Source organism: Myotis davidii, unplaced genomic scaffold (genome assembly GCF_000327345.1).
Source record: "Myotis davidii unplaced genomic scaffold, ASM32734v1 scaffold104, whole genome shotgun sequence".
In the NCBI taxonomy this organism is placed as follows: Eukaryota; Metazoa; Chordata; class Mammalia; order Chiroptera; family Vespertilionidae; genus Myotis; species Myotis davidii.
In genome coordinates, this window is record NW_006296625.1 from 5,815,742 (window position 1) to 5,823,645 (window position 7,904).

General features: G+C 40.7%; 1 protein-coding gene across 4 annotated transcripts in view; it reads right to left on the reverse strand.

Annotated features, from left to right (window-relative positions):
• The window catches only part of LCA5 (Leber congenital amaurosis 5), a 43,197-nt gene extending 36,409 nt beyond the window's left edge, over positions 1 to 6,788 (reverse strand). For 3 of the 4 annotated variants that reach the window (XM_006772186.2, XM_006772189.2, XM_006772185.2), the window contains exon 1: positions 6,768 to 6,788. The gene's annotated coding sequence lies outside the window, so the exon portion shown is untranslated. Of the gene's footprint in view, positions 1 to 6,480; positions 6,539 to 6,767 lie in introns of those variants that run through there. The other variant, XM_015569450.1, reaches the window with a different exon arrangement.
• Between the last annotated feature and the right edge of the window lie 1,116 nt (positions 6,789 to 7,904).

Here is a 7,904-nt window from a genome sequence, read left to right on the forward strand (position 1 = left end):
ATTTGGCCCTTTGGCCATAGTTTGCCCACGGCTGGCATAGACTTTTGAACAGGGACAGATTCAAAGACAGAGAAACAGCGATCAGACTATCAATCCCCAGAGGGAAAGTAGGGGAGGGAGGGGGTAAGGGGAAGAGATCAACTAAAGGACTTGTATGCATGCATTATAAGCCAAACCAATGGACATGGACAAGAGGGGGATGAGAGTGTAAGTGGGGGGGTGGGGGAGGATGGGGATTTAATGGGGGGGATAAGGACACATTTGTAATACCTTAACTAATAAAGAATTTAAAAAAAAAATAAGGCAAGTATTTTAACTAATGTATACTGTACTTGTATTATCCCCTACTCTGTTAAAATTCTTCATGACAACAAACAAGTAGTATTTCTTAGAAAAGATAGCAACCCAGAGATCAAAGCCTTCCTAGGGAATAGAAACTTAGGCACTTTTGAAAAATCACTTTTAAAAATGTGGTTCTTAGTCCTTATGAAAAACATCGTTGTATGGCTGACAGTGCTGTCAGAAAAAATAGTTTAAACAAGCAAATAGGCAAACACAAGTTAACAAGTTAAAAAAAAAAAAGACATGAAATATTAGACCGAAAGAAAGACAAAGATGAGATAATATAACTATTAGAGTAACTACTACTATTTCTTATAAACACAAAGTACAACAGCTTAATAAGATTACATAACAATTTAGCACAGGTGAACTCTGGGGCATCATCCCTTTCTTTATATAGATTAAGGAAATTAAGGCCCACAAGACAAAGTGACTTACCCAAGATCACAGTTTATCTAAGATCTCAGAACTAAGTTAGTAAAACTTGAAATGGACTACAAGTTTTTTTGAATCTTAATTGGGTGTGATCTATTCAATATTTCACTATCAACAATCAGATGAGAATTACCTCATCTGTGAAGCCACCTCCATCTGCAACTATCCCATAATGTAGTCCTCTCCTTGCTAAAACTGAAGAAGCATTTCTGCTCCTTTTTAGAGCTAAACCTCTCATGAGTCTTCTTGCCCACACCACCTCACCATCTCAAAAATTGTGCTCCTGCAATTGTGTCCTCTCTACAGGATCCTTTCTGCCAACAAAGAGGCTCTAATAAAGCTGTCACTTGACTCCATGTCCTATTGCATTTAAAACCCAATTTCTCAACTCGTTTCCAATTAAATTTTTAAGAATAATCTATAATCTAGAATATCTCTACTTCTTTTCCAACCATTTTCTTCTGAATCCCTACTAGTCAGGTTTTCATCCCCACTAAATACCTTTTGTTAAAATAGACCATGACTTTCATCTTGGCTAAATCCAATAGCCCAGGGGTGCGCAAACTTTTTGACTCGAGGGCCACAATGGGTTCTTAAACTGGACCGGAGGGCTGGAACAAAAGCATGGATGGAGTGTTTGTGTGAACTAATATAAATTCAAAGTAAACATCATTACATAAAAGGGTACGGTCTTTTTTTTCAATAGTTTTATTCATTTCAAATGGGCCGAATCCTGGCCATAGTTTGCCCACGGCTGCAATAGCAAATTTTCTGTCCTATTCGACCCTGACTTCACAGCATTTGACACAACTAACCATTCCTCCCTTCCTAAAACACTCTATTTTCTTGCTTAGTTTCCATAGCCATCTGCTTCCCTGGTTTTCTTACTGTCACTGGCTGTCTCCTCTCAATCCCCTTTGTTAAACCTGCTTCCTATTCCTGATCTCTAAATGTTGAAATGCACAAGGCATGACATATTGGTACTTTTTATCTATACTCTCTCCTTAGGTAATGTCATCTAGACTTCTTTTACCCTGACTTTCAGATTCATATATCCTCCTTCCTACCTGACAACTCCATCTAAAAGTCACTTTGCACTTACATGCCCAAAGCCAAAATTATGGTCCATCTCCCTTCTACCACCAGTCTTTCCTGCTTTTCTGATCTTATTAAATGGCACCCTCATTTACTAAATTACTTGTGTTGAAAATTTAATGATCATTCTGGATTCCTTCTTAAGCTCATATCCCACATCCAAACCATTTATAAAACCAGGTGGTTTTTACCTCCAAATATATTCCAAATTTGATTATTTCTTACCGTCTCTGCTACTAACTTACTCTAAGCCACCATCTTTTTCTCACTTGAACTTCTGCAACAATCTCTTAATTGATAGTCTGCTTTCATCTTTGCTTCCCTAGTTAGAAAACACCATTTGATACGATTATCAATTGGCAATACTCTCCTGTTTAATGCCCTTTAATGGCTTCCTACAGTCATTAAATCGAACCTGAAATATTCCTTAATAGAACCTGAAAATTCCTATAAGGTCTAGACCAGCCATGGGCAAACTACGGCCTGTGGGCCGGATCCGGCCCGTTTGAAATGAATAAAAGTAAAAAAAAAAAAATGACCGTACCCTTTTATGTAATGATGTTTACTTTGAATTTATATTAGTTCACACAAACACTCCTTCCATGCTTTTGTTCCGGCCCTCCGGTTCAGTTTCAGAACCCATTGTGACCCAAAAAAAGTTTGCCCACCCCTGGTCTAGACCTTGTTGCCTACTTCTTCATTCTTGCCTCATGCAACTCTTCCCCCAATCTGCTTTTTCAGTCAAGCGGCCTCCTTGTGTGCCTCAAAGATGCCAAGCTTATTGCCAACTCACAGACTTTGTACTTGCTGCATCCTTTATTTACCTAGAATGTCACAAAGATGGGTCCTTCTCTTTATCTTGTTCACAGTCCAAATGCCACCTCAACGATGGCCCCCATGAATGTTCTATTAGAGTGAGTCCAGTCACTATCTTATTACTATTTTTCTTCATAGACCGTTATTATCGAAAATAATCTTACATTTGTTGTCTCTCCCACTAAATATAAGAATCATGAGAATAGAAATCTTTTCTGTCTAGTTCACTATGGTAACTACAACACCATTTACTAATTTTTTTGAGGAATAAAAGATTATTCTGTAATGCTATTCCAAATAGAATATTACTAGTTTCATTGTATAAAATTTGCCTTTCTGCTTTAAAGGAAATGTTATATCTTCTCTCTTTCAAATAATTGCCATAAAGCTTCATTATATCTCTAAAATTCCCAAGAGAAAAGTTAGAAAATAAAAAAGTTTTGCTCAGAACCATTACCACAGTAAAGTTGGAATATTATTATTGAGCTAATTTTAAATAACTAAGATGACCTAATAGGGCTTCAGACAAAATAAATTTCACTTATAGTTACAAAAATAACTTCTATTTAATATAAACTAGTCACAATATGTTAACTAAATAAAAATTTTTTCTTACAAGAAAAAAGTTATGTAGATTAATAAAACTTTGAAGATTTATATTCCATGTATAGTTTTCCAACTAATGTAAACTACTTCTTTGTGACCAAGAATGAATTGGTTAACAGTTGTTCACCTGTTTTCCCTATCTGTACAGGAGTAACTAGATAAAAGCAGCAACAACAACAATAACAAAACCCCTGAAAAACTGTAAATCCTACCCAATTTAAATTCCTAAGATATGTTTATTTTCTAAAAATGGCCAAGAGTGCTATCATGATAATGCTAGGAGACATTAAATCTAACACTTGGCATTTTTCATCCAAAAACAAACTTTCTTCCTAAAAAATGTCCCAAATAGTATAGGTCATACAAAACAGGTCATAAAAAAATTAAGCTCCTTCAGTATCAGAATGCCTCCTTTTATACACAGTTTCAAATGACTCAGGATATAAATGTATAGAGTCCAAAATTCCCATCTTCTCCACATCCTCCCCAGCACTTGTTTATTGATTTGGTGGGAATGCAGACTGGTTCAGGCACTGTGGAAAACTGTTATGGAGTTTCCTCAAAAAATTAAAAATGGAACTGCTTTTTGATCCAATGATACCACTTCTGGGTATATATCCTAAAACGCCAATCAGAAAGAATATATACACCCCAGTGTTCATAGTAGTGTATTTATAATAGCCAAAGAATGTATATGCATATATGCATAACTCATGGACACAGATAATGAAATGGTGAAGGTCTAGGACAATGATGGCGAACCTATGACACGCATGTCAGAGGTGACACGCGAACTCATTTTTTTGGTTGATTTTTCTTTGTTAAATGGCATTTAAATATATAAAATAAATATCAAAAATATAAGTCTTTGTTTTACTATGGTTGCAAATATCAAAAAATTTCTATATGTGACACGGCACCAGAGTTAAGTTAGGGTTTTTCAAAATGCTGACACACTGAACTCCAAAGGTTTGCCATCACTGGCCTAGGAGGTGAGGGGGCAGGGTGAAGGGAGGTAAAAGGGGGAGGGGGAGATGAAGGACATCTGTAATGGAGTCAACAATAAAAAAAGGAAAAGTTTGGTTTCGAGAGAAAAAAATCTTGTATAAAATCAAGTAACTGTTCCTGTCATTTCTCTGTGTTCAGCTTCTTTGTATAAAACATTGCTGGCTGGCTACCTCTGCTGCCAGCAAAAGAACTCACACAACAGGCAACTAGGCGAGTATAATAAAAATAAAGAGTGAAAAACATAAATAAGGAGATCGCTCTCCCCTGAAAGAAAAATAACCAAAGATAAAAATAAAAACAATATTGCTGCATTAAAATTGCAATTGCTTCTCTTCCACAAAGGAGAAAAATGATTAGAAATTAATAACACCACGTAAATTTTTACATTCCTCTATGTTCCAGAATATTCCTAAAGCATTTCCTTATTCTACATTTATTTTCATGACACTACTCTTGCTTTAAAATCAAACTATGCTTAGATTTTAAATATGGTCTCCTAGACTCTTGGTCAGATCACAGTAAATGTTAGACTTAAAATTTAAGGCATAATTAGTCTCTTAAAAATTAAAGCATCTTAACTTCTTTGAAACAATAGGTCAAATTAAAGCGCCTTAACTATAGTACATATTCCTAAAGTTTAGTCAATCAAATGAAAACATTACAGAATATTCACTCATTCATGAAATATTTACTGAACACCTACTAAGTGTCAGGTACTGAATTGAGGATGGAGCTGGGGATACCAAAAATAAAAACACAAGTGATCCCCTACCATTAATAAACTCCCAGCCAAGAAGAGAAAGGTAACAAAAGAGTGTAAGTACTAATGATAAAGGGAAGTAAAGGGGACTAAGAAAACTCAAAACTAAGATTAGAGGACAGAAGGGAGTTTGGAAAGGTTTCTAGAGGCAATAAGGACTAGCAGAGATTAAACACAAGTATGATTTGGGTTTATGTTTTAGGGAGGTGGGATGGTAGATGAGGTTAGTAAAAGAAGGCAGTTGGTGAGGGAAGACGACCTTTTTGCAGTAAGAGGAAGCAGCACGTGCAAAAATAAAAGGCATAAAGCTGCTGGCTTCACGTAATCAGGCTGCTCCTGACCACATCTAGGGAGGAATGCGGCCTCACCTCTGGGCTCCTCTGGGGGTGTCTGCTGGGTTACTCACCGCACCTGGGCAAGCCTTTTCTCCAGCCATGCCAGAGGGATTTCAGTCTCTACCAATGTTCTCCTCTCACGTTTCCCAGGCCTGTGTTCCTTTTCACAATACATGTAGTGAGCTCAGGAGAGTGAGGACTGTGGAAACTCCGGGAGGGAGCACCGTGGGGCACGATGGAGGCCACACCACCACTAGCCACAGCACAGAGCCTCAAGTATCTGCAAGGAGCTCCACAGGCCAGTAGCCCAGCCGAGAGTACTTGCAGGTGGGGGGTGGCTTGCTGTCGGCCGACTCATGTAGGCCCTGGTTTCCTTCCTGACACACACCACGGCATATAATTAAACTGCAGATAGTTTGCAACTGTGCTGTCCAACACAGAGGCTCCTGAGCACTTGAAATGTAACTAGTCAGAACTGAGATATGCTGTCAGTGCAAAGTACACATGGGATTCTGAAAACTCAGTACATAAAAAAGGAACATAAAAGATCTCTTTAATAACCTCTTTTATGTTTGTTACATGTTTTGGGTTAGATAAAATATATTAATTTCACCTGTTTGTATTTTCTTGCGTGGCAACTGAAAAAAAATGTTAGACACATAACATTAAAACATAAATTTAACCTTTAGCATCTCTCACTCCTTGGTCCTGCAAACGTAAATGCCTATGCGAAGAGGGCCCACTTTCTTCTAATTTTTTTTTTTTTTTTGCCAACCTCTTTCCTCCTCTCATTCCATCCCTAAAAGAAATGTAAATCCTCCCCCCCCCCCCCCCCAACACCTCTTCCAACACACACACTCTTTAAGAACCTTCCCACTCTGACCATAGTCTTAATCTCTTATTTATTGGGACCCAGAGTCCCCAAAAGCCTCACAGCCTCCTTTCCCATCTTCAATCTCCACAGGCCTCTAGGGTCTTAACAACAACGCCTAACCCCCTCTCGACATTTCCCGCAATTCCTTCCGTCTCTTCTAGAGCCCAACAAATAAAACCACCCTTCCTCCTGTGTTCCCAACCCCGCACCTGTTGGTCAGCCTCCCCTCCTCCCGGCGCTCTCCCAGCGGCGGGCATTTCACTTACTTCCCCAGGACTTCCTTCTCCCCGCGCCCCCAAATCCTCCCGCGCCCCTAATCCATTGGTTGAACCGCTAGTAACAATTCTACCAGCACGCTCCCACTCACACGCTGGATCGCTAGCTCCCGCACACGCCAGTCCCACCTGGTACCCGCAACTCCTCCCGGTCTCCGCGCCCACCGCAAAGCCCACCCTCCACCCGCCCGGCCCCCGCTCGGGCCGAGGCGGCGCCCCACCTCCTTGCCTTCTCTCTGGGGGGGTGGCGGCGGCGTGGCGACTTCGGCTCCTGGGTAACGGGGGCGGAGGCCCAGACGCCACTGCGGGAGGGCCGCAGCCAATGATGCTCGCCCAGGCTTTCCATTGGTCTCTGCTGCCAGGTGGCCACTCTATTGGCTTTGGTGGAGCTGGAAGGCGGGACGAGGCGTACAGGAGAGGGCGGCCATTGGTTGAACCGCTAGGGCTTTAGCGGCGACCGAGAGCAGGGAGGTATTTCGCGCCGCTGCTCAGCAAAGGGAGCCTGCGGCCCTTTAAACTGAGCCGAGCGAGACTCCGAGGCCGAGCGTCCTGGGCCTCGGCTGCGGGGAGCAGGTTGCCGCGCGCAGCGGGGCCGGGGTTCGTGAATCGTGGAAATTGGAGACTGCGCAACCGAAAGCGTTAACACGAGTCTCGAACCCCTTTCGGAAGTCGGCTGGCTTTAAATTCGGAAGACATTGGAAACAAACTCGTAGCTAACTAGTTACTTCTTGGTCTGAGCCCTGAAATTGCTGATTTTCAGGAGTATGCGGAGTTAGTGAATTTATACTCTTGCCTCTAGATTCTCATGGGAATTTGGCTTGAAAGTGGTTTTTAGGTTTTGGAACAGGTTTGAGGTGGGAGGACCTTCGAAACATTTGCACACAAATTTGTAAAAGGAAACATCTGTGGTGCGTGCCAGTTAACTATTCAGAAGTGTTGCATGAGGTATCTTCCCCTTTAAAACATGACTGCATTTAAACTGCATTGACTGGTTGCAGGAGGTCGAAAGGCATCTCTTCGGGGAAGGTGAGGTTAAGCCTTTCTGAACCTTCTGATTGTCAAGATGGTTTTACAGGGTATTCCCCTTTCTTGCCATTGTTAATTTCTCCAGAACTGGGTTTTGCCTCCATCTGCAGAGAATCTAATTTATCAAGGCAAATAAATGCGTTCTAATCAGTCTTCTGACCTTGACTATGGTCATTCCGTCTCTTGCTTGACCTCGTTTTCTCAACTTTGCACTATTTCAGAGCTTTTATTTTATCCTGTCAATATATTTTACTTTGACTTTCAGATTAACCCACCTAAACAATACCACAATTAAATGTAATTTTCGGTACCCGATAGCAACCCTCTGTTAG